Below are 26,796 nucleotides of genomic sequence, written 5' to 3' on the forward strand. Positions count from 1 at the left end.
TATAGAGAACAAACGGAGGGTTGCTGGAGGCAGGTGAGTGGAGGAAAGGGTTAAATGGGTGATTGGTATTAAGGAGGGCACTGGTTGTGAAGTGCATAGGGTGTGGCAGGTAAGTGATCAATTACTAAACTCTACACCTGAAACTAATATTAAACTGTATGTTAACTAACCAGAATTTAAATAAAACTTAAAACAAAAAAAAAATTTTGTTTAATATAAGTATGGCTTTTTAACCATTTCATTCACATGGAGTGGTTTTTTTCCTATCCCTTCACTTTCAGTCTGCATGTATGTGTAAGTGTAAAGTGAGTCTCTTGTATGCAACATATAGATGGGTCTTCCTTTTTAACCATTCTACCACTCTGTGTCTTTTGATTAGAGCTTTTAGACCATTTACATTTAAAGTAATTGTTGATAAGTATGTACTTACTGTTTTCAGTACTTACTGATCATTATTTTCTGAGTGTTTTTGTAATTCTTCTCTATTCCTTTCTACTTCCTTTGCTATATTTCCTTATGATTGATGACTTTCTTTAATATTATATTTGGCTTTTTTCTCTTTATTTTTTGTGTATCTGTTAGGAGTTCTGGCTTTGTGGTTACCATGAGGTTCATATGTAGCACCTGAAGTATATAGCTATCTATATTAAGTTGATGGCATTTAAGTTCAAACATTCTTTAAAAACTTTTTCACCCACTCCATATTTAATGTATATGTTGTCACATTTTCATCTTTTTAGTCATAATTTTCTTCTAATTATGGGCTTTTCTTTTCCACTTAAAGAAGTCTTTTTAACATTTCTTGTAAGGCCAATTTAGTGGTTATGAATTCTTTCAATGTTGTTTTTTGGGAAACTCTTTATACCTTTTTTTTTAATTTGTTTATTTTCAGCGTAACAGTGTTCATTGTTTTTGCACCACACCCAGTGCTCCATGCAGTATGTGCCCTCCCTATTACCCACCACCTGGTTCCTCAACCTCCCACCCCCCGCCCCTTCAAAACCCTCTGGTTATTTTTCAGAGTCCATAGTCTCTCATGTTTCATCTCCCCTTCCAGTTTCCCTCAACTCCCTCTCCTCTCCATCTCCCCATGTCCTCCATGTTCTTTGTTATGCTCCACAAATAAGTGAGACCTCTTTATACCTTTTTTTTAAAATTCTGAAATTATAAAGTTGTCAGGTAGAGTATTCTTTGTTGTAGGTTTTTTTTTCCTTTCAGCTCTAAATATATCATGCTATTCCCTTCTGGCCTGGATAATTTCTGCCAAAAAATGAGCTAATAGCTTTATTCAGTTTTTCTCACACATAACTTTGTACATCTCTCTTGCTGCTTTTAAAATTCACTCCTCTTCTTTTTTTTGTAATTTTATTTTTTCCAGTGTTCCAAGATTCATTGTTTGTGCACCACATCCAGTACTTCATGCAATATGTGCCCTCCTTAATACCACCACCAGGCTTACCAAACCCCTCCCTCCCTCCCCTCTAAAATCTTCAGTTTGTTTCTCAGAGTCCACAGTCCCTCATGGTTTGTCTCCCCCTCTGATTTCTCCCAAATCACTTCTCCTCTCCATCTCCCAATGTCCTCTGTGTCATTACTTATGTTCCATAAGTAAGTGAAGCCATATGATAATTGACTCTCTCTGTTGAATTATTTCTTTCCTTATCTTTAAGCTTTGATGCTTTAATTATTATGTGTTGTGGTGATGGACCCCCTTGAATTCATCTTGTTTGGAACTCTCTGTGCTTCCTAAACTTGTATGCCTGTTTCCTTCTCCAGGTTAGGGAAGTTTTCAGCTATTATTTCTTCAAATATGTTTTCTGCCCTTCCCTGTCTCTCTCTCTTTTTTTCTGGGATCCCTAACATGTAAATGTGTGTTTGCTTGATGTCACCAAAAGATTTCTTAACTTGTCCTCATTTTAATTTTTTTTCCTTGGGGCATCTGGCTGGCTCAGTCAGAAGGCCATGCCTCTCTTGATTTTTGAGTCATGAGTTCAAGTCCCATGTTGCTTGCAGAGATTACTTAAATGAATAAATCAATAAAAAACTTTAAATAAACAAATAAAATTCCTTTTTATTTATTGCAGTTCAACTTGGGTGTTTTTATTATCCTGTTTTCCAGATCACTGATTTTGTTCTTCTGCATCCACTGACATACTGTTGGTTCATTGTCATGTATTTTTTCATTCACTTATTATATTCTTCAACTTTGATTCTTTTACATGTTTTCTCTTTTTATTCAAGTTCTTTCTGAATTTTATTCTTCTCCGCAGTCTAGTGATCATCTTTATGATCATTACTTTCAACTCTCCATTTAATTCTTTTTCTGAAGTTTTGCCTTGTGTTTGTATTTGGAGCATATCCCTGTCTCTCCATTTTACATGACTTTCTGTGTTTATTTATATGAATTACATGGAACAGCTACTTCTCCTAAGCTTGAAGGAATGGTCTTGGGTCATGGAGAAATGGCCATACTCTATGTAGACTGTGTGCCTCCTGACTTGGCTTTCTGGCTAGAGCTATGTCTGATGTGGACTGGAGGTCCCAGGGCAGTGTAATGGGGCTGCCATAGTGGAATGACCAGAGATGAAGTGGGCGTGGACTGGGACAGTCCTGGGGCTCTCTGCACAGAAGGTATCCTGGAAGGACAGCTGAAGCTGAAGTAGTAGCAAGCTGGGTGTTCCTGGAGCTCTCCATGCAGAAGGCTTTCTGGCAGGATAGCTATAGCCAAAGTAAGTATAGATTTGGGTCATCCCAGAGCTTTCTGTGCAGAGGGTGCTCTGGGAAAACAGCTGAAGCTGAGACAGGTGCAATTCAAGGTTTTCAAGAGCTCTTGGTACACAGGGAACCCTGAGAGCACAGCTGTAGCTGAAGTAGGTGCAAGCTGTGCTGTTGTGGTGTTCACAGCTGCTCAGTGCTAGGGGTACCCTGCTTGGGTGACTGGACCCAAGGCAAGCATGGGCCAGGGTATCCCAGGGTACTCCATGCAGGGTCACCCTGGTGAGGTGGCTGGAGCCAAAGCAGATATGAACCATGAGGTTCCAGAGTATTCTGTGTTGGGAGTGCCCCAGTAAACTGTCTTGAGCAAAAGTAGTGTGGGCCTGGAGTGTTCTGGGGTGCTTTGTGCCTGTATCACCTTAACAAGATGGCTGAAACTGTAGTGAGCACTGACCAAGGATGTGCCAGTGTGAGTCACCCTGGAGCTACCCTGATGGTATAGCTGGAGTTAGTGTGAGCTAGGGTCCCAGGGCTCACTGAGGTGGCAGGTCAGTATAGTAGCTAGAACCTGCAGTGAATGACAAATAAGAATTTTGTCACTTGTCAACCCCTCTATCCTAGAGGGAGTTCTAGAAACTTCCCTGTTTTTTAGTGGAGTTCTAGGGCTGGATCTTTTATATAGTAGTTTTTTTTTTAAACCATAGCTTTTTTTTTTCTGTGTGCCAGGGTAGACAAATCTACTCATAGTCCCTCAGTACTATCCCTCCCTGCTATCCTTCAGTTTGCCGTGCTGGGGATGGGGTGGTCTCTTCTTTACCATGTCTCTCTCTTGCCATTCTCTATGTGGTCTATTTTTTGTTGCACAGAAGCTGGTCAGTGAGCCCTCAGTTATTTTTCAGGAAGAATTTCTCTGCACATAGATGTAGATTTGGTGTGTCCATGGTGAATTCGGAGTTTTTCTACATTACCATCTTGAACCAGACTCCTATTTACAGTGGTGTTTACCTATTGTAGGATTTCTTGGTTGTACCCAATTTGGGGGTAATATAAATGAAGTTACTATAAACTATGCTCAAATTTTTGTGTAAACATGAATTTGCATTTATCTGGGATAAATGCCCAGAAGTACATTTGCTGGGTCATATGATAGCTGCATGTTTAGTGTTGTTGTTTTTTTTTTTTTTTAAACAAACTGCCAACTGTTTTTTATAATTTCTGTGTCATTTTATATTTCCACAGGCAATGTATGACTGACTCAGCTTCTATGTTTCCCTGCTAGCATTTGTTGTTATCACTGTTTTTCTTTTTTTTTTTTAATCTTTATCATGGCTTTTCAGAAAGATGTGTAGTGATATCTTGCCATTTTTAACTTGCATTTCCTTTATGTTTATTGAAATGAAACATCTTGTCATGCATTTAGTTGCCATCCACATATCCTTTTCAGCCAAATGATCATGTATTTTGCTTGTTTTCTAATTGGAGTTTTGGGGTTTTGTTTTGTTTTTTGTTTTTTTTTTGGTTAATTCTGAGGCTTTTAGAAAAGATATATACTAGATACTAGGCCTTTGTCAGTTAAGTTCTTTGCAAGTTTTTCCTTCCAGCCAGTAGTTTTCTTTTCATCCTCATCACAAGAGTCCTTTACAAGCTGAAGTTTTCCATTTTAATTACTATTTGAATGTTAATCCAACAAAATTTGAGTTATACCTAATTTTTTGTGATGTATTATCCTTTTTTACAAAATGTTGGTTCAATTTGACAATATTAAAGATTTTTCATTTATCCTAATGAGTGATATTGGTAGGTACTTTGCTTTTAACATCTTTGCTAAGTTTGTTACCAGAGTAATGCTGGCCTCATAAAATGAATTAGGATGTGTTCTTTGCTCTATTTCCTCATAAAGTTTGGGTATCTTTAGCATTAATTTTCACTATGTACTGATTGAATTCACCAAAAAAACTCTGCTGAAAAATATTGTGGGATGTCTAAGAATTCTTTAGCAGAGAGTGTTCATGGTTTTCATCAGATTTTTCAAAGGAGTTCTTCTGCATTCTCTAAATTGTTAAAATCTACTCATTTATGGATTTATACACATAAATGACTGATTCTGGCATATGGTTTTGGCTTGTTTATCTTGTGGAATTGGGAGAAATAGGCTTTGATAAAATAATTTTTATAAATGGTGATGTTCACATAGACTTCTAATTAAGTGTTTTTAAAGGTCTTTTGATAATTTTATCTAGCAAGTAATAATACATTTTCACTCTGGAATATTTTGAAAATTCCTAAAACAAATTTTCTGGAGGCCTCCTCCAGGTTTGTGGAAGTTAAGGTCAAAGCTTTTGACCTTATGCTTCAAAACTTTTCCTCTTTCCTTGAAAATGTATGTTCTGTTACCTTTCAAAGGAAGCTGAGGAAGAAAAAAAATCCTTATTATGAGAAAAAACAACCTGATGTTAGGGGTGATGTGCTGTTGGCAGGGTTCTCTCTGACAGCAGAGTAGTGATGATCATGAATTTGTTACAGTAATGAAGTGTAGGGCCTTTCTCTAGAATCCTGAAACACCTTCTGTCCTAATGCTTCTCCTGAATCATTGCTCATCTCCCTCACATATGAGGTGTTGGCATATAGAGAGAGCTGAAGGCTGAGTAGGCAGATGTTATTTCTTTTTTAACTCTTCATGGCATAGTCCCACTCAGGATAAGAACTGACATCTGTGGGGGGGGGGGACTGAAAAACTGAAACACTGTACATTGATGATAATTTTATTCCATGAATGACTTGAGAACAGGCAGTACTGCTTCTAGTGGAGGTATAGTGTCACAGGGCTAAGTAAAGTAGTAACTCCCTATAGTGAATTCCCCATTCCCACCAACCCTGACAACCCCCATCCCACCTGAAGATGCTGCCTGTTTTAAACAGATGCTACAAATATGATGATGGAAAAACAAGCAAGCATGCCAGCATTATAAAACAACCAAGAGAATAACGGTTAACAATGAGAGGAAAGTGGCTACAGAGGAATATTTATATCCATGGTTCTTTGTTTGTATTATGCATGGTCTCAAATTGTGGAATTTCCTATGAAGGAAAGCAGAGGATCAGCTGGATCTGGGAGAACTTTGAAGTTAGAAAACCTAGGATTCTCCTGGTTTATCAGAAAGGGGAGACAGTTAAGAAGGGAAAAAATCAAGAGAGTTAGAGTTTGGGACATTGTTGTCACCCAAAGCACCTTGTAAAACAATCCAGAGTTTTCCTGAATGGGGTCTTCCAAGATTCATGGGGAGTAGCAGTTTGGCTTGGCAAGCCACTGTCTTCAGATTGGTTCTGCATAATATCAATCAATACAGCAAAGAACACAGGTTCCTCATCTGGATCACTGACAGCTTGTAGAAAGATAGGAAATATCCTCACTCTAGTAGTCCTACCAGTCATGTCATTTCTCTAACTCAGGCCTGGGAAAGACCACAAGCTCTTTCCTTCAGTGATGTCACAATGTGTACACAAGGCCAGCTCTAGGGTTGAAGTCTGTGATAGGAAATAAAATAGAGACATCTATCCACTCCTTCCTTCCACCATCAGATTCTTGAGCTAAGATACCCCTTTTGCATCCCCCACCCTTGTTTGAGAATGGGTTATTTTTATTTGGAAATTATCCTCAGAAAACACAATCTGGCCAGAAGATGCATCAATTGAGTTTAAGTATCCTAAATAATGTAATTGTTGCACTTGATAGCTTCATTTTACTTCTTTACTCCTAATAGGAAAAGTCCTCATGCCATTTCTACTGGCACAGATCCTAATCTGAAAAACAAATAGAATGGTCAGTTTCTTTGTCTTTATTAAAATAGAAAACATTTTTTGTGACAATTGTGGGATCTTTCCCAACAAATTGAATAATTCTATGATAAAATAATTGTTAGTGTTCATCCAGGACTCTTCAAATGATCTCAGATGCTACTGCCAAATAAAGGCAGACTTTCTTGTATTTTTCCTTCATTTGTTAACAAATGTTTACTGAGTGTTTACTATGTGGCAGTCTATCATTGTGAGAGCCAAAATTCTGTTTTCTGTTGTTGACTAAACTTAAATGTCTGAGGTAATTGAGAGGATTGAAGATTTCCCCCATGCTTATTCAATTTACGTTATTGATTGCCTATTGTTTCCACTTTTCCATATATTTTTTCCACTTCATTTGTAATGTGTGTAGACCTCCTCTGTCTAAATGCTTCTCTACACCTGTCTTGTCTGGTTCAGCTGACTCATTTAAGGTATCTCCTGGATCATGGCTGCTCTGGCAGTGCTGATCTTGGCCTATCCAGCTATCCTTTCTCTCTGTTCCATTCCTTTTTTGTTCACACAGTGACTCTCCACAATTTTGGAACATATTTAGCCAAATTCCAAGGTTTATCTTGTATTTAAACACTGGCATGCCATTTTTCTCTAATAGGACAAATTAAAGGAGAAAATGGAGAACTAATCTGTTCAAGTCTTTCTCTTACCCACTGTGTGTAAGTACACAACTATAAAATTCAGGTCACATAATATGAAATTTTAAAATTTCCACAAATTATAAAACTAAAACATTATGCCCCAAGTTAAAAAATAAAGAGCTCAGCTTAATCATCGTGCTTCTCTCTCCCCTTCTTTTAACCTATAGTTGTATACCTTGGAGGTCCATGATTTGTGTGGCTGTCCTCTCCCTCCAGCTCCTGAAACATAAGACACTGATTAAGTCTTTTCCTTTAACTCCATGTACTTTGCTCGTCACTGAATTTTTACCTCCTCTTTTATATTTGAGCTCCAGGAAGGAGCTCTAGAAAAGGAGGAAGCATAAAGTATAATAATGAGTCTTTTTGACAGAACATTGCTACCAAACTCAGGAAATAAGAGTTCCCAGGGTGTGGCCAATCACAAACAGCACCTTAGACAAAATTATCAGGACAGGAAACAAGTGTTGGAGAAGATGTGGAGAAAGGGGAACCCTCTTACACTGTTGGTGGGAATGCAAGTTGGCACAGCCACTTTGAAAATCAGTGTGGAGATTTCTTAAGAAATTAAAAATAGAGCTTCACTATGACCCTGCCATTGCACTACTGGGTATTTACCCCAAAGATACAGAAGTAGTAAAAAGAAGGGCCATATGTACTAAAATGTTCAGAGCAGCAATGGCCATAATCGCCAAACTATGGAAGGAACCAAGATGTCCTTCAACAGACAAATGGATAAAGAAGATATGGTTCATATATATGTTATGGAGTATTATGCTCCATCAGAAAGGATGAATACCCAACTTTTGTATCAACACGGATGGGACTGGAAGAGATTATGCTGAGTGAAATAAGTCAAGCAGAGAGAGTCAATTATCACATGGTTTCACTTACTTGTGGAGCATAAGGAATAACATAGAGGACATTAGGAGAAGGAGAAGAGAAGTAAGTTGGGGGAAATCAGAGGGGAAGGCAAAGCATGAGAGACTGTGGACTCTGAGAAACAAACTGAGGGTTTTGAAAGAGAGGAAGTGGGGGAGTGGGGGAATCTGATGGTGGGTATTAAGGAGGGCACGTATTGCATGGAGCACTGGGTGTGATGCATAAACAATGAATCTTGGAACACTGAAAAAATAAAATAATTTTTTTAAATGAATGAAAAAAAGAAAAGCTTGGCGGAAAAATCTTCAAAAGTGAATAGTGACAAACATCTAAACAAAAATTAATACCAAACTTTCTGAAATCTTCCAAAATACTATATTATTCCAGCATTACTCTAATACCAAAGCAGAAAAAGACACTATGGTAAAATAAAACTACAAATATCACTTTTGATCTCTTTTTCAAAGATCTTCGACAAAAATAAAAAACTCCAAATAGAATTTACCAGCACATTAAAAGGATGATATACCATGACCAAATGGGACTTATCTTGGAATTCAAGGTTTATTCAACATAATAAAAATCAATATAGCATACCAAATAAATGGAAGGAAGGGGAAATTGATTATCTAAATTGATGCAGAGAAAATATTTGATAAAATTTGGTGTTCTTGTTGATAGTGCTGTTATAAACATTGGAGAGCATTTACCCTTTATCATCCTTATTTTTGTATCCTTTGGGTAACTACCTAGTAGTGAAATTGCTGGGTGGTAGGGTATTTCTATTTTTAAATTTTTTTAAAGATTTTATTTATTTATTTGACAGATAGAGATCACAAGTAGGGAGAGAGGCAGGCAGAGAGAGAGAGGAGGAAGCAGGCTCCCTGCCAAGCAGAGAGCCCAATGCGGGACTCGATCCCAGGACCCTGAGATCATGACCTGAGCTGAAGGCAGCAGCTTAAACCACTGAGCCACCCAGGCGCCCCTCTATTTTTAAATTTTTGAGGAAATTCCATGTTGTTCTCCAGAGTGTCTGCACTAGTTTTCATTCCCACCAACACTGTAAGAGAGTTTCCTTTTCTCCACATTCTTGCCAACCTCTGTAGTTTCCAGTGTTGTTAATTTTAGCCATTCTGATAAGTTTGAGGTAATATCACACTGTGGTTTTGATCTGTACTACCTGATGCTGAGTGATGTTGAGCATCTTTTCATGTGTATATTAACTGTCCATCTGTCTTCTTTGGAAAAATATCTGATTGTGTCCTCTACCCATTTCTTAACTGGATTATTTGTTTTCTGGGTGTTGAGTTTGATAAGTACATTATAGATTTTGGATACTACCCCTTTATCATATATGTCATTGCAAGTATCTTCTCCCATACCATAGCCAAAAATGGAGAGAGCCCTAGTGCCCATCAACTGATGAGTGAATAAAGAAGACATGAACATAAATATAAATATATGTGTGTCTGATGAAATATTCTGCAATCTAAAAGAATGAAATGTTGCCATTCACAATGGCATGGATGGAGCTAAGTGAAATAAGTCAAACAGAGAAATACAAATACCATATGATTTCACTCACATTCATTCACATATGGAACTTAGGAAACAAATCTGATGGACATACAGGAAGGGGGGGAAAAAGAGAGAGGTGAGCAAACCGTAAGATACTCTTAACAATAAGGAATAAACTGAGGGTTGATGGAAGGAGGTGGGTGGGGGATGAGCTAAATGGTTGATGGGTATTAAGAAGGGAAATTGTTATGATGAACACTAGATATTATATATAAGTGATGAATCACTAAATTCTGTATTATGCTATATATTGTGAAACCAATATTATGCTATATATTAAGTAACTGGAATTTACATAAAAATATAGATTAAAAACTCAACAATATTTTGTGATAAAAAATATTCAACAAACCAGGACTAGAAAGAAACTCTTCAATGTGATAAAAACCATATAAGAAAAGCTCATGTGTAACATCTTACAAAATGGTAAACCTTTTTCTCCAAGATTAGAAATAAGAACAGAATGCTATTTTTAGCATTTCTGGTCAACATAGTTTTGCAAGACCTAGCCAGGACAATTAGGCAAGAAAAAGGAATAAAGGGCATCCATTTGAAAAGGTAGCTATAACATTAACTCTGTCATACATGACATGAACATATATGTAGGAAAAACTAAAGAATCTACAAAAAGTCCATCAGTACTAATAAATTCACCAAATTTCCAGAATACAAGTTAGTCTCATTTCTGCATATTAATAAAGAATAATATGAAAAGGTAATTAAAATTGATTCCAGTAGGGGCGCCTGGGTGGCTCAGTGGGTTAAAACCTCTGCCTTCGGCTCAGGTCGTGATCCCAGAGTCCTGGGATCGAGCCCCACATCGGGCTCTCTGCTCCGCGGGGAGCCTGCTTCCTCCTCTCTCTGCCTGCCTCTCTGCCTAGTTGTGATTTCTCTCTGTCAAATAAATAAAATATTTTTAAAAATTAATTCCAGTAAAAATATGCAAATTATTTAATCAAAAACATAAATTGTCTTGGAAAGGTGAGATTGGAAATATAAAGTTTTAGGGTACATTGAAAGTTAAGTTGTTATCAACTTAAAATTGACTGTTATAAATATAGCATGTTGATATGATCCTCATGGTAAGCACAAAGCATAATCCTATAGTAGATACACAAAAGATAAAGAGAATCAAAGCATACCAGTACAGATAAAAATCAAGTCAAAAAAGAAGAGACCGAGAGAAGAAAAAAAGAACAAAGAATTACAAAACAATCAGAAAACAATGAGCGAAATATCAATAGTAAGTCCATACCTGTCAATAATTACTTCAAATATCACTTCAAATATCTAGAAACTAGATTCTCTAATCTAAACCCAGAGTGGCTGAATGAATTAAAAGGAAAAAAAGGCAAGAACGAACTATATGCTTCTTATAAAAGAATCATTTCGGGTTTAAGGGCATGCACATACTAAAGGGAAGGAATAGTATTCTAAGAAAATGCAAAACAAAAGAAATCAGGGATAACTTTACTTATATCACAGAAAATAGATTGTAAGACTTTAATAAGAGTCCAAAAAGAAGTCATATAGTGATAAATGGGCCAATCCAACAAGAAGTCATACATGTAAATATTTGTGCACATATAATATTAACACCTAGATATATAAAACAAACATTAACAGCCCTAATAAGAGAACTAGAAGTCCATACAATGATTGTAGGGATTTTAATACTCCACTTTCAACAGTGGATAGATCAGACAGAAAATGAATTTCAGAACAGTGGACTTAAATGATACATTAGACTAAATGGACTTAAGAGATATTTACACATCATTCCAACCAACAGCACCAGAATAAACATTCTTATCAAGCATGTATGGAACATCCTCAGGGTACATTGTATGTCCAACTACACAGTATTTCTTAGGAAATCTTAAAAGATTAAAATCATATCAAGCATTTTTTTGATACAAAGATATAAAACTAGAAAAGAGTAATAGGACAAAAACTGTAAAATTCACAAATATGTGGAGACAAAGCCACGTGCTGGTGAACAATCAATAGGCCAAAGAAGAAATCAAAAGAGAAATTAAAAAAATATCTTGATACAAATGAAAATGGAAATACAGCATACCCAAACTGATGGGATTCAGCGAAAGTGTGTCTAAGAGGGAACCTCATAGGAATTAAGATGCCAAGTGAAATAAGTTAATCAGAGAAAGACAATTGTCATATGGTTTCACTAATATATGGAACATAAGGAATAGTGCAGAGAACTATAGAGGAAAGGAGAGAAAATGGAAAGGAAGAAATCAGAGACAGAGACAAACCATCTAAGACTCTTGACTCTAGGAAACAAACTGAAGGTTGCAGAAGGGGAGGTGGGTGGGGTGATGGGGTAACTGAGTAATGGGCATTAAGGAGGGCACATGATGTGATGAGCACTGGATGTTATATGTAAATAATGAACCATTTAACATTATATCAAAAACTAATGATGTACTATACATTAGCTAATTGAATTTAAATGAAAAAATAATAAAAAAAGAAAAGAAAAACAAGAAAATAAGGAGGATCTCAAATTAAAAACAATATTAAACATCAAGAAACTGTGAAAAGAACAAAGCCCAAAGTTCACAAAATTAAGGAAATATCAAATATAAGAGTGGATACAAATGATATAGACACAAAAAAGACAATAGAAAAGATCAAAAAACAAAGGGCTTTTTAAAAAAGATTTTAAAAATTGATAAGCATTTAGCTTGGCTCACCAAGAAAAGAGAGGGTTTGAATAAACACACTTTATTTTTTTTATTTTTTTTAAGATTTTATTTATTTATCTGACAGAGAGGGAGATCACAAGTAGGCAGAAAGGCAGGTAGAGAGACAGGAGGAAGTAGGCTTCCCGTTGAGCAGAGAGCTCCATGCGGGGCTCAATCCCAGGACCCTGAGATCATGACCCAAGCTGAAGGCAGAGACTTAACCCACTGAGCCACCCAGGCGCCCCACAAACTTTTATATTTAAATTAAATTAAAGAAGTAAAATTTTGGAAGGCAGCTATGCTCACCACTATACCACCAACACTGCACAAGAAGTAAAATTTTGAATGAAAAAGGAGACATGTGGGGCACCTGGGTGGCTCAGTGGGTTAAAGCCTCTGCCTTCGGCTCAGGTCATGATCTCAGGGTCCTGGGATCGAGTCCCGCATCAGGCTCTCTGCTCCGCAGGGAGCCTGCTTCCTCCTCTCTCTCTGCCTGTCTCCCTGCCTGCTTGTGATTTCTCTCTGTCAAATAAATAAAATATTAAAAAAAAAGAAAAAGGAGACATGTTACAAATGTTAGCACAGAAATAAAAAGAATCACAAGAGACCATCATGAACTATTATAAACCAACAAATTGGATAACCTAGACAAAATGGCTAAATTCCTCGAAACATACAACCTACCAAGATGGAGTCATGTAGATGTAGAAAATCTGAATAGGCCAATTTCTAGTGAAGAGAATAAATCAATAATCAAAAACCTACCAACAATGAAAAGTCCAGGACCAGGTGGCTTCACTAATGAATTATACCATGCATTTCAAGACAAAATAATGCCAATCCTTCCATAACTCTCTTTTAAAAACAGAAGAGGAGGGAACACTTCAAAATGCATTTTATGAGGCAAAGAGGATCCTGACACCAAAAGTAGACAAGACACTGCAAGAGGAAATTATATGCCAATATTCTAAATGAATATAGATACAAAATCCCTCAACAAAATATTTGGAAACCAAACTTAATAATACACAAAAACATGATACACCATGAAAAAGAGGGGTTAATACTAGGCATACAAGGATGGTTCAACATCTACAAATCATTTTTTTTTTAATTTTTATTCACAGCACTCACCATAGCACATACCCTCCTTGATGTCCATCACCCAGCCACCCTATGCCTCCCCAACTCCCCTCAAGCAACCCTTGGTTTGCTTCCTGAGATTAAGAGTCTCTTATGGTTTGCCTCCCTCCCAGTCTCATCTTGTTTCATTTTTCCCTCCCTTCTACTCATGAATCCCCGCCCTGCCTCTCAAATTCCTCATATCAGAGAGATCATATGATAATTGTCTTTCTCTGATTGACGTATTTCTCTTAGCATAATACACTCTAGTTCCATCCACATCATTACAAATGGCAAGATTTAGAGTTTTTTTTTTTAAGTGTAAATAGACTATTTTTTTAAAGATTTTATTTATTTATTTGACAGAGAGAGATCACAAGTAGACAGAAAGGCAGGCAGAGAGAGAGGGAAGCAGGCTCCCTGCTGAGCAAAGAGCCCGATGCGGGACTCGATCCCAGGACCCCGAGATCATGACCTGAGCTGAAGGCAGCGGCTTAACCCACTGAGCCACCCAGGCGCCCCAGATTTTGAGTTTTTGATGGCTGCATAGTATTCCATTGTGTATATATAGCACATCTTCTTTATCCATTCACCTGTTAATGGACATCTAGGCTCTTTCCATAGTTTGGCTATTTGGTTCATTGCTGCTATCAACATTCGGGTTCACGTGCCCATTTGGATCACTACATTTGTATCTTAGGGTAAATATCCAGTAGTGCGATTGCTGGGTCATAGAGTAGCTTTATTTTCAACCTTTTGAGGAACCTCCATACTGTTTTCCAGAGTGGCTGCACCAGCTTGCATTCCCACCAACAATGTAGGAGGGTTCCCCCTTCTCACATCCTTGCCAAAACCTGTCGTTTCTTGACTTGTTAATTTTATCCATTCTGACTGGTGTGAGGTGGTATCTCACTGTGGTTTTGATTTGTATTTCCCTGATACCAAGTAATGTTGAGCACTTTTTCATATGTCTGCTGGCCATTTGGATGTCTTCTTTGCAGAAATGTCTGTTCATGTCTTCTACCCATTTCTTTTTTTTTTTGTTTCTTAATTTTTTTTCCTTTTTATTTTTTTTATTTATTTTTTCAGCGTAACAGTATTCATTCTTTTTGCACAACACCCAGTGCTCCATGCAAAACGTGCCCTCCCCATTCTACCCATTTCTTGATTGGATTATTTGTTCTTTGGGTGTTGCGCTTGATAAGTTCTTTATAGATTTTATACTTTATACTAAACTTATACTAAACTTTATACTTTATACTAGCCCTTTATCTTATATGTCATTTACAAATATCTTTTCCCATTCTGTCATTTCTATTTTGGTTTTGTTTAATGTTCCCTTTGCTGTGCAAAAGCTTTTTATCTTGATGAAGTCCCAGTAGTTCATTTTTGCCCTTGCTTCCCTTGCCTTTGGTGATGTTCCTAGGAAGAAGATGCTGTGGCTCAGGTCAAAGAGGTTTCTGCCTGTGTTCTCCTCAAGGATTTTGATGGATTCTTATCTCACACTGAAGTCTTTCATCCATTTTGAGTCTATTATTTTATGTAGTGTAAGGAAATGGTCCAGTTTCATTCTTCTGCATGTGGCTGTCCAATTTCCCCAACATCATTTGTTGAAGAGACTGTCTTTTTTCCACTGGACATTCTTTCTTGCTTTGTCAAAGATTAGTTGACCATACAGTTGAGGGTCCATTTCTGGGCTTCCTATTCTCTTCCATTGATTGATGTGTCTCTTTTTGTGCCAGTACTATACTGTCTTGATGATTACAGCTTTGTGATAGAGCTTGAAGTCTGGAATTGTGATGCCTCCAACTTTTGTTTTCTTTTTCAACACTCCTCTGGCTATTCAGGGTCTTTCCAGTTCTATATAAATTTTAGGATTATTTGTTCTATCTCTTTGAAAAAAATTGTTGGTATTTTGATAGGGTTTCATTAAATGTGTAGATTGCTTTAGGTAACATAGACATTTTCATATTTGTTCTTGCAATCCATGAGCATGGAACGATTTTCCATTTTTTTGTGTCTTCCTCAATTTCTTTCATGAGTACTTCATAGTTTTGTGAGTGCAGATTCTTTGCTTCTTTGTTTAGGTTTATTCCTAAGTATCTTATGGTTTTGGATGCAATTGTAACTGATTTCTGTTCATTAATTTTACATCTTGACACTTTACTGAATTTCTGTATGACTTCTAGCAGTCTTGGGGTGGAGTCTTTTCAGTTTTCCACATAAAGCATCATATCATCCACAAAGAGTGAGAGTTTGAATTCTTTGTTGATTTGGATGCCTTTTATTTCTTTTTGTGGTCTGTTGCTGAGGCTAAGACTTCTAGTACTATGTTGAATAACAGTAGTGGTAGTGGACAGCTCTGGCTTGTTCCTGACCTTAGGGAAAAAGCTCTCAGTTTTTCCCCATTGACAATGATATTTGCTGTGGGTTTTTCATAGATCGCTTTTATGATATTGAGGTATGTACCATCTATCCCTATATTGTGAAGAGTTTTGATCAAGAAAGGTTACTCTACTTTGTCGAATGCTTTTTCAGCATTTAATGAGAGTAGCATATGGTTCTTGTTCTTTCTTTCATTAACGTACTGTATCACATTGATTGATTTGCAGATGTTGAACCAACTTTGCAGCTCAGGAATAAATCCCACTTGGTCTGGTGAATAGTCCTTTTAATCTCAGTTGTTAGATCTTGTTGGCTAGTATTTTGGTGAGAATTTTTGCATCCATGTTCATCAGAGATATTGGTCTGTACTTCTCCCTTTTGATGGGGTATTTGGTTTTGGAATCAAGGTAATACTGGCCTCATAAAATGAGTTTGGAAGTTTTCCTTCCATTTCTGTTTTTTTGGGACAGTTTCAGGAGAGTGGGTATTAATTCATCTTTAAATGTTTGGTAGAATTCCCTTGGGAAGCTGTCTGGCCTTAGGCTCTTGTTTGTTGGGAGATTTTTTGATTACTGTTTCAATTTCCTTACTGGTCATGGATATGTTAAGGTTTTCTATTTCTTCCTGGTTCAGTTTTGGTAGTTTATACATCTCTAGGAATACATCTATTTCTTCCAGATTGTCGAATTTGCTGGTGTATAGTTGCTGATAATATGTTCTTATAATTGTTTATATTTCTTTGGTGTTGGTTTTGATTTCTCTTCTTTCATTCATGTTTTATTAATTTGGTTCTTTTCTCTTCCTTTTTGATAAGACTAGCCAGGGGTTTATCAATCTGATTTTTTTTTCAAAGAACCACCTCCTAGTTTTGTTGATCTGTTTTACTATTCTTTTGGTTTCTAGTTCATTGATTTCTGCTCTGATCTTTTTATGTTGATTTTATTTATTTATTTATTTATTTATTTATTTATTTATTTGACAGAGAGAGACACAGCAAGAGAGGGAACACAAGCAGAGGGAATGGGAGAGGAAGAAGTAGGCTTCCCACCAATCAGGGAGCCCAATGTGGGGCTCATTCCTGGGACCCTGGAATCATGATCTGAACTGAAGGCAGCCTCTTCACAACTGATACACCCTGGCTTCTGCTCTGATCTTTGTTATTTATCTTCTACTGGGTTTAGGCTTTATTTGCTGTTCTTTCTCCAGCTCCTTTAGGTTTAGGGTTAGGTTGTGCATTTGAGACCTTTCTTGTTTCTTGAGAAAGGTTTGTGTTACTATATACTTTCCTCTCAGGTCTGCCTTTGCTGCATCCCAAAGATTTGGAACAATTGTGTTTTCATTTTCATTTGTTTCCATGAATTTTTAAATTCTTCTTTAATTTCCTGACTGTCCCATTCATTCTTTAATAGGATGCTCTTTAGCCTCCATGCATTTGAGTTCTTTCCAACTTTCCTCTTGTGGCTGAGTTCTGGTTTCAAAACATTGTGGTCTGAAAATATCCAGGGAATGATCCCAGACTTTTGGTACTGGTTGAGACCTGATTTATGACCCAAGATATGATCTATTCTAGAGAATGTTCCATGTGCACCAGAGAAGAATGTGTATTCTGTTGCTTTGGGATAGAATGTTCTGAATATATCTGTGATGTCCATCTGGTCCAGTGTGTCATTTAAAGTCTTTATTTCCTTGTTGATCTTTTGCTTAGATAATCTGTCCATTTCAGTGAGAGGGTTGTTAAAATCCCCTACTACTATTATATTACTGTCAATGTGTTTCTTTGATTTTGTTATTAATTGGTATATATAGTTGGCTGCTCCCATGTTAGGGGCATAGATATTTAAAATGGTTGGATCTTCTTGTTGGACAGACCCTTTATGATATAGTGTTCTTCCTCATCTCTTATTTTAGTCTTTGGCTTAAAATCTAATTTATCTAATATAAGTTTGCCACCCCAGCTTTCTTTTGATGTCCATTAGCATGGTAAATTTTCTTCCACCCCCTCACTTTAAATCTGGAGGTGTCTTTGTATCTAAAATTAGTTTCTTGCAGACAGCATATCGATGGATCTTGTTTGTTTGTTTCCATTCTGATACCCTGTGTCTTTTGATTAGGGCATTTAGCCCATTTACACTCAGGGCAACTATTGAAAGATATGACTTTAGTTCAATTGTATTGTCTATAAAGTGACTGTTACTCTATATTGTCTCTGTTCCTTTCTGATCTCTTACTTTCAGGCTCTCTCTTTACTTAAAGGACCCCTGTCTATATTTCCTGTAGGGCTGGTTTGGTGTGTGCAAATTCTTCTAGTTCATGTTTGTCCTGGAAGCTTTTTATTTCTCCTTCCTTTTTCAATGACAGCCTAGCTGGATATAGTATTTTTGGTTGCATATTTTTCTCATTTAATGCTTTGAATATGCCAGTCCTTTCTGGCCTACCAGGTCTCTGTGGATAGGTCTGCTGCGAAGCTAATATTTCTACCATTGTAGGTTACAGACCTCTTGTCCTGAGCTGCTTTCAGGATTTTCTCTTTGTCACTGAGACTTGTAAGTTTTACTATTAGATGATGATGTGTACCTATTTTTATTGATTTTGAGGGGAGTTCTCTGCATCTCCTGGATTTTGATCCTTGTTCCTGTCCCCAAATTAGGGAAGTTCTCTGTTATAATTTGTTTCTTTAGTCCCTCTGCCCCTCTCTCTCTTTATTCTTCTTCTGGGATCCCAATTATTCTAATATTGTTTCATCTTATGGTATCAGTTATCTCTCAAATTCTTTCTTCATGGTCCAGTAATTGTTTATCTCTCTTTTTCTCAGCTTCATTATTCTCCATCATTTTGTCTTCTATATCACTAATTCTTTCTTCTGCCTCATGTATCCTTGCAGTAAGAACTTCTATTTTTTTATTGCACCTCATTAATAGCATTTTTAAAATTTCAACTTGGTTAGATTTTTGTTCTTTTATTTCCCCAGGAAGGGTTTTTGTATCTTCAGAAAGGGATTCTCTAATATCTTCTGTGCTTTTTCAGCTAGCATCTTTTTTAAAAAAAATTTTTAATTTTTTATTAACATATAATGTATTATTAGCCCCGGGCGTACAGGTCTGTGAATCACCAGGTTTACACACTTCACAGCACTCAGCATAACACTTTCCATCCCCAATGTCCAAAACCCAATCCCCCTCTCCCTACCCCCTCCCCCTGGCAACCCTCAGTCAAGCCTAGCTAGCATTTGATAATCATCATTCTGAACTCTGTTTCTGACATATTCCTAAGGTCCATATTGATTAGGTTCCTAGCTGTCAATATTGTCTCTTGTTCTTTTTTTTTTTTTTTTGAGGTGGGTTTTTCAGTCTTATCATTTTATCCAGATAAGAATAGATGAATCAGAGAACAAAATACTAAAAGGGTAGCAACGACCCCAGAAAAATATACACTATCCAAATCAGAAGAGACCCAAAACTGGAGGGGAGAAAGAAGGAGAAAGAATGGAAAAATGTGTGTGTGTATATATATATATATATATATATATATATATATATGGTTAGAATAAAGCCACATGCTTGATTTTGGGTGTAATTTAGCCTGTTAGAAGAAATTGCCTCTCCAGATTTTAAAGAAAACTTATATATACACAAAAATAAGGGTAAACACAATAAAGGGATGGACTATGACTGTACAGATGAAAATTTAAAAAGATTTTTAAAAAGGAATTGATAAAACAAGAAGTTAGTTGAAAAAAGAAAAAAAAAATGGGAGAGAATATGATCAGGCTGAAAACTAGAACAAAGCCATATGCTAGATTTAGGGTATATTTTGATCTGTTAGAAGAAACTTTATCCCAAAATTTTAAGGAAAGAAAAACTTATATGTATAAAAAATTAGGTTAAATAAAATGAAGAGATAGAATATGACTATAACAATGAAAATTTTAAGAGATTTTTTAAGAAGGTATTGATAAGATAAAATAGTTAAAATAGACTAAAATAGGAAAGGAAATTTTTTAAAAATAAATTTTTAAAAAGGAACATTTAAAAAATTCGACTTTGAAAGACTAAAGAATCCTGAGGAAAGAAGCCATGAATTCTATGTGTGGCATTCCCCTCACTCTGGAATTCCACAGTTCTCATTGATCAGTGAACTTGTTCTTGGCTGGATGCTCCTGCTGATCTTCTGGTGGAGAGGTCTGTTGCAGTGATTCTCAAATGTCTTTTCCCGAGGCGGAATTGCACCACACTTGCCAGGGGCCAGGCTAAGTAATCTACTCAGATTCAGGTTCACTCTCCATATCTTTTGTTCCTTGAACACTTGCTGCACAGCTTTAGAGGAGGAGAATGAAAATGGTGGCCTCCCAATCTCAGATCCAGAGTAGCCAAGAGCTCAGGGCCCCATTTCTCAGTGCACCCTCAGAGAAAAGCAGTCAATCACTCCTGTCTTGCTGGTCTCCAGCCACTCTCTATGCTTATCTGGCCTGTGACCAAGCATTTCTATCACTGGCACACAGCCCTGTCTGGTGTCTCCAAACCCAGCCGATTCCTGCTGCACACTCCCACTCCACTCCTCCTGGTGGATAAAGGGGGGCTCTCCCCAGACCTGCCACTTGTGGGGTCCCTGCTCAAACGGCAGTAGCCCGACTATGCTGGAGATCACTGCTTATGGTAACCCCGAGTTGAGAGCCCACTCCTTGGCTCTGTCTTTGCAGCTGGCTTCCCCACTGTGATTCCTAGGAGCTCTGGCACACTCAGGCACCGCCATTCTTCTTGTGACCCCAAGGGACCTGAGGCCACACTGTCCCAGCAAGGGCTCCACCTCCCACTTAACCTCTGGAGTGACGTCCCTCAGTGGAGCAGACTTTTAAAGTTTCCAGTTTTGTGTTCTGCTACTCTACCCCTTGCTGAGAACCAGCCCCTTTCCCACAGCCCATCTTTCCATATATTGCCTTGGATTCACTTCTCTTCACCTTCTACCTTCCAGAAAGTGATTGCTTTTCTGTTCCTAGAATAGCTGCTATTCTTTCCTTTGATCTCCTTTTGATTTTCTAGGTGTTCAGTATGATTTGATAATTATCTAGCTGCACTCCTGGGACCTGACGATATTTAGGTCTCCTACTCACCTGCCATTTTCTCCTCCCACAATATCCATTTATGATAAGAACTCTCAATCAAGTAACCATAGAGGAAATACATCTCAACATAATGAAGGCCATATATGACAAGAACACAGCTAACATCACACTTAATGGTGAAAAACTAAAAGCAATTCTCTAAGATCAGGAAAAAAAACAAGGATGCTCAGTCTCATTCCTTTTATTCAGCATCGTAATGGGAGTCCTTGCCAAGCAGTTAGCCAAGAAAAACAAATAAAAGACATCCAAATTGGAAGGAAGAAGTAAAATTGCCTGTATGCAAATGATATGCTATTGTATATAAAAATCTCTAGAGACTCCAGCAAAAAAAAACTGTTAAATGGATTTAGTAAAACTGCAGGATACAGAATGAATGTACAAAAATCAGTTGCATTTCCATGCACTCAAACAAATTATCAGAAGGAGAAATTAAGGAAATAAACCAAAATATGATTGCATCAGAAATGCCTAGGAATAGATTTATCCAAGGAATTAAAAGGCCAACACTTAAAAAAAAACTGTAAGACACTGATGAAATAAATGAAGACACAAATGAAGGGAAATATATTCTATCTTCATGGATCAGAAGAATTAATACTGTTAAAATGTCCATACTACCAAAAGGAACCTACAGATTCATTCAAACTGTATAAACATTCTAAATGCTTTTTCATAGAAATGGAAAAAGCAATCCTAAAATCTGTGTAAAATCACAAAAGGTCCTGAATAGCCAAAGCAATCTAGAGAAAGAAAAGCGAAGTTGGAAGCATTATACTTCCTGATGTGAAACTATATAACAACTACATAAACTATATAAAGGCTACAATAGTCAAAACAGTATGGTATTGGCATAAAAATAGGCATATACAACAACAGAATAGAGATCTTAGAAATAACCCCATGCATATATAGACCATTAATTTATGACAAAGGAGCCAAGAATGTACAATGGGACAAGGATAGTCTCTTCAATGAGTGATATTGAGAAACCTGAGCGGCCCCATACATAAAGAAGAGGAAGTGAAAGAGGATCGGGAGGAGGAGGAGGAAGAAGAAGGAGTAGGAGGAGAAGGAGGAAGAGTATGGGTAGGAGGAGAAGGAGGAACAGGAGGAAGAGAAGGAGGAGGGGGAGGAGGAACTGCTATCTTACACCATACATAAGACTCAACTAAAAATGGATTAAACACTTGAACAGAAGTCCAGAAACAATAAAACACACAGAAGAAAACATAATTGGTAAGATATCTGATATTGTTTTTCAAAAAGGTTTTCTTAGATTTGACATCAAAAGAACAAGCAAGAGATGCTAAGCTAAAAGAGAGAGAGAGAGAGACTATTTTGAACTAAATTCCTCTGTACAGCAAAGGAAACTATCATCAAAATGAAAAGGCTATACAAATGTCTTCTTTGGAGAACTGTCTGTTCAAGTCTTCTGCCCATTTTTTGACATGATCATCAGTTTTGGGGGCGTTGAGTTTGAGGAGTTCTTCATACATCTTGGATATCAGCCTCTAGTGTCATTTAAGAATATCTTCTCCCATTCTGTGTGTTGCCTCTTTGTTTTGACTGTTTCCTTTCCTGTGCAAAATCTTTTTAATCTTGATAAAGTCCCAAATGTTCATTTTTCCTGTTGTTTCATTTGCCTTTGGAGACAAGCCTTGAAAGAATTTGCTGTGGCTGATGGCGAAGAGGTTACTGCTTATGTTCTTCTCTAGGATTTTGATAGATTTCTGCCTCATGTTGAGGTCTTTCATCCATTTTGAGTTTATCTTTGTGTATGGTGTAAGAGAATGGTTGAGGTTCATTCTCCTATACATAACTGCCCAATTTTCCCAGCACAATTCATTGAAGAGACTATCTTTTTTTTCCACAGGATATATTTTCCTGGTTTTTTTTTTAAGATTATTTGACCATAGATTTGCAGGTCCATATCTGGACTCTTTATCTGTTCCATTGGTCTATGCATCTGTTTTTGTGCGAGTACCATGCCCTCTTGATGATCACAGCTTTGTCGTAAAGTTTGAAGTCAGGCAACATGATGCCTCCAGCTTTGTTTTTCTTTCTCAAGGTTTCAGTAGTGATTCAGGCTTTTTTCTGGCTGTGACAAAAATTTTATGATTGTTTATTCCAACACTTTGAAAAATGCCAGTGGAATTTTGATCAGAATGGCATTGAAAATATAGATTGCTCTGGGCAGTATAGACATTTTAACAATGTTTATTCTTCTAATCCATGAACATGGAATGGTTTTCCATCCTTTTGTGTCTTCTTCAATTTCTTTCATGGGTTATGTAGTTCCTCAAGTACAGATCCTTTAACTTTTGGTTAGGTTTATTCCAAGCTCTGCAATTGCAGTACTGGGTATTTACCCCGAAAGATACAGATGTAGTGAAAAGAAGGGCCATATTTACCCCAATGTTCATAGCAGCAATGGCCACAAAAGCCAAACTATAGAAAGAGCCAAGATGCCCTTCAACAGATGAATGGATAAAGAAGATATGGTCCATATATATAATGGAATATTATGCAGCCATCAGAAATGATGAATACCCAACTTTTATATTAACATGAACAATGCAGAGTGAAATAAATCAAACAGAGAAAGTGACTTATACAGTTTCATTTACTTGTGGAGCATAAGGAATTACATGAAGGACATAGGGGAAGGAAAGGAAAAGTGAACTGGGGGAAATTGGAGGGGGAGATGAGAGACTGTGGACTGTGGACTCTGAGAAACAAACTGAGGGTTTAGAGGGGAGGAGGATGAGGGGAGGAGTGAACCTGGTGGTGGGTATTAAAGAGGTCACATACTGCATGGACCACTGGGTACGGTGCATAAATAATGAACTGTAGAACACAAAAAAAATAAAATTGAATTAAGATGTTAAATAAAATGAAAAGTCAACTGACTAAGGAGAGGAAATATTTCCAAATCATATATTTAAAAATGGGTTAATGTCCAAAATATATAATGAATCATGCAATGCAGTATGAAAAAGAAATCTGAATTTAAAAATGGGCAGAAAAACTGAATAGATATCTTTCCACAGAAGATGTACAAATAACCAGCAGGTTCATGAAAATGTGCTTGACATTACTAAACATTCAAGAATTGGAGACCAAAACCACAATGAGATATGATATGACATCATGCCTGTCACAAAGGCTATTACCAAAGGACAAGAAAGAACAAGTGTTGTTGAAGATTTGGAGAAGAGAGAATCATCATATATTATTGGTGCCTACCCTACATAAAAGTGTATGGGTGATGTTCAAAAAAATTAAAAATAAACCTCCATCTGATCCAGCAATTCCACTTACGAGTATTTATCTGAAGGAAACAAAATCACTGTCTCGAAACGATGTCATCACCCCTTGTTCAATTCAGAATTATTTACAATGACCAAAACATGGAAACAATGTAAGTGTCCATCAACAGATGAAAGGATGAAGAAAATCTGACAAAGACCACAGAGTAGGATAAGGACCCTAGGCTTGCCCCAGCCCTCAAACACAGCTAGATAAATATCAAGTCATTCCAAATAGCCAAGACATCGATCTGGGGCCTGACAGAACTGACCGCACAACTAGAGGGACTGAGAAGGCCAGAAAGTGGAAGGTAAAAGGGGTGGAGATGTGCATTTGGGAAGAAAGGGATCATAGGTGCTGCAGAGGGGAGGGCACCCTCATTGGAGAGAGGCGTGAGAGAGAGGAGCACACAAGGGATTGCACAAGGAAAACACTTCCCCAAAGCCTTTGACTGGGAAAACAAAAGAGGCTGATTTTTGTGATTCTTTACAGCTAGTGGGGCTCAAATGATAGAGTTTCAGAAGTCTGCAGCGTGCCTGAGGGCACTGCAGTTCTCCTGTAGAAAAGGTAGTCAGGTAACTCAGGGCCAGATGCCTCTATCTGAGGATCGCCTAAGATACACTGGGAGAGACTGTTCCCCTTCTTGGAGCACATCCAGGAGAGGTGGCATTGCCTCTCTTGGAATAAAAGAGCTGGTTGGTGCCATTTCCCTCCCCCGCCTCTCAGCATAGGCACAGAGACACCTGCTGAAGGTGGTTAAGCTGAACCCTGGCTCTTTGATGTGCTTGTTCCAAGCCCCACACTCCTGTGCTGTGGTGCGACTGCCCCCCTGGGTCAAACCTGCATCAATTCTGGTGTGGCGAGACCCGCCCCTGGAGGGCAAGCACAAATCCCTACCACACCAGCTCCCTAAAGTTTGGAGTTTTACAAAACTCAGCTGGCCTGGGTGGGATAGAGCCCAAAAGTACATTACATAGCTCCAGGCAGACAAGCAACCTGGACATAGTATGAGAACAGCGATCAGAGAAATTGCTAGCATGCAGTGTGAGAAATTGTTTGCTCTTCTAGGAGGGCTTCTCTAAGAGCAGCAAGCACACACTCCCTCTCCAGGGACAAAAGAGCTGGCTGGTACCATTTTATTCCTGTGCCCCTCAGCATAAACTAACTCAGTGTAAACAGCACAGCGATAACACTGGCTGCCTAATCTGTTTACACAGATTACATGGCAATCTGCTGGTGCTGCTTTTCTCAGACAGGTGTGCCTGAGAACCACTGTAGCAGGCCCTTACCCCAGAAGGCCAGCACAACCCCTCACACCTGCCACATCTAATGAACATAGACTTCTGTTTCTGCTGTGGTGAAAATAACACCAGGTCTCTTTTAACAAGCAGAGCAGAGCATACCTAGCTAAAACTCACCACACTCTGGCCAAGGTCCAAAACTCCCCACAGCAGGCAAGGAGACACTCTTCAGAAGACTGCCCTGAGGGATAGTGCTGCCATAACACAACAACAGAAGGCATGCCACATGTACGAGAGACACTTCCTGAAGCACCAAGCCCTGGACATTATATGACTTCTTCTTCATGAAACCATTACTCTCAGAAGAAGGAAACATAACAGGCTTTCCTAACAGACAGAAGACAGAGACCTAGACACAATGCCAAGACAGAAGAATTCATTCCAGAGCAAAGAACCAGAAAAGGTCACAGCCAGAGATTTAATTGAAACGGATATAAGTGATATGACTGATTAAGAATTTAAAGCAACAATTGTAAGGATACTAGTTGGACTTGAGGAAAGCATAGAAGACATCAGGGATACCCCACCACAGAGATAAAAGAGCATAAAGCAAATCAGGCCAAAATGAAAAGTGCACTACCTGAGAGTTACTGGGTATAATGAGCCCAAAGATGGAAGAAGCAAAGGAATGAATAAGTGATATAGAAGATAGAATTTGGAAAATAATGGAGTTGATCAAAAGAGGGGAAGAAAAATATTGAACCACGAAAGTAGACTTAAGCAACTCAGTGACTCCATGAAACATAATAACATCCGTATCATAGGAGTAGCAGAAGAAGAGAAAATGGAGCAGAAGATTTATTTGAGCAAATTAAATCTGAAAACTTCCCTAATCTGGGGAAATAAATAGACAACCAAATCCAGAAGGCACAGAGAAGTCCTATCGAAATCAACAAAAGCGGGCCAACAGCAAGACATATTGTAGTTAAATTTGCAAAATGTTGAGATAAAGAAAAAAATTGTTAAAAGCAGCAAAACAAAAGAAGTCCCTAACATAGAAGGGAAGACAAATAAGGTTAGCAAACACATCTCTCCACAGAAACTTGGAGCCCGGGAGAGAGTGGCATGATATAGTCAATGTGCTGAATGGGCAAAATCTGCAGCCAACAACATTCTATGCAACAAGGCTATCATTCAGAAAAGAAAAGAAAGAGATGAGGTGTTTCCCAGACAAACAAAAACTAACAAAA

This window comes from Meles meles, chromosome X (genome assembly GCF_922984935.1).
Source record: "Meles meles chromosome X, mMelMel3.1 paternal haplotype, whole genome shotgun sequence".
NCBI lineage: Eukaryota > Metazoa > Chordata > Mammalia > Carnivora > Mustelidae > Meles > Meles meles.